Source organism: Geospiza fortis, unplaced genomic scaffold (assembly GCF_000277835.1).
Source record: "Geospiza fortis unplaced genomic scaffold, GeoFor_1.0 scaffold10, whole genome shotgun sequence".
Classification (NCBI taxonomy): domain Eukaryota; kingdom Metazoa; phylum Chordata; class Aves; order Passeriformes; family Thraupidae; genus Geospiza; species Geospiza fortis.
Genome location: NW_005054326.1, coordinates 5,620,975 through 5,622,140, shown reverse-complemented (window position 1 = coordinate 5,622,140; position 1,166 = coordinate 5,620,975).

The following is a 1,166-nucleotide window of genomic DNA, read 5'->3' as shown; positions in this document are numbered from 1 at the left end:
AGACTGTAACTTGCAGGAGGACAAATTGCAGTGTGTGTCCAAAGCTGTGTGCCAAAGGCAAGGCAGCAGGGCAGAGAGAGGGGCCAAGGCAGGCAGGGCTTTTCCTACAGCTCTGCTGGGGATGACGAGGTACCAACCTCACTAAAGAACTGTTAGGACCTTGTGGGGAAAGGGAAGCTGCACAAGTATCCTCTATACATAGGAGAAAAAGCACAGACTGGAAATTTAAACTGTTAAAACACTTATGAATACAAGATTCTTCAGTGCCACTGTTGTACAAATACACTGTTGTATTTGTGTTCCCCCTGGATGGAGGAAGGAATGATGAATCTGACTCCATGTTCTCAGAAGGCTAATTTATTATTTTATGATACTATAATATATTAAAGAATACTATACTAAACTATACTAAAGAATACAGAAAGGATACTGGCAGAAGGCTAAAAAGATAATAATGAAAACTCGTGACTCTTTTCCAGAGTCTCAACACAGCTTGGCCCTGATTGGCCAATGAGTGAAAACAACCCACAGCAGAAACCAATGAAACAATCACCTGTTGGATAAACAATCTCCAAACACATTCCACATGAGCAAAACAGAGGAGAAGCAAATGAGATTAAATCGTTTTCCTTTTTCTCTGAGGCTTCTCAGCTTGCCAGGAGAAAAATCCTGGGTGAAGGGATTTTTTCAAAGAATGTGAATGTGACAAGACACTCCAAGTGATTCATTCCCCAGAGGATATGGATGCCCTGCAGTCTTGTGAGCATTGCATGGTGTCTTGTACAAGGGAGCCTGAGGGAGGGGCTGTCAGGACAGGGATTTCTTCTGGCCAGAGTGGTCCAGCAGTGGGCATTTGCCACTGGTGACTTGTAGTGGTTACAGTGGGTGTCTGTAGCTATTTGTCTGTCTGAGGGAGGCCACCCCTCTGGTTACAAGTACAGCCAGTTCTCTTCTGGCCATGTCTGCAGCCTAATACATGAGCTCAAAGCTGAATGACATGAGGATTTTGTGTTAAGGGGGTTTTAGGAGGGAAATATTTTCTCATACTGCATTTTGAAAGACTATGTCTTACAGCCCTCAAGAGTAAAGTGTTCACATACCATTCTGGTCCTTTTTACAGGCATCTTCTGTGGTGGCACTCCTCTCTGTCCCATAAAATCTCGAGG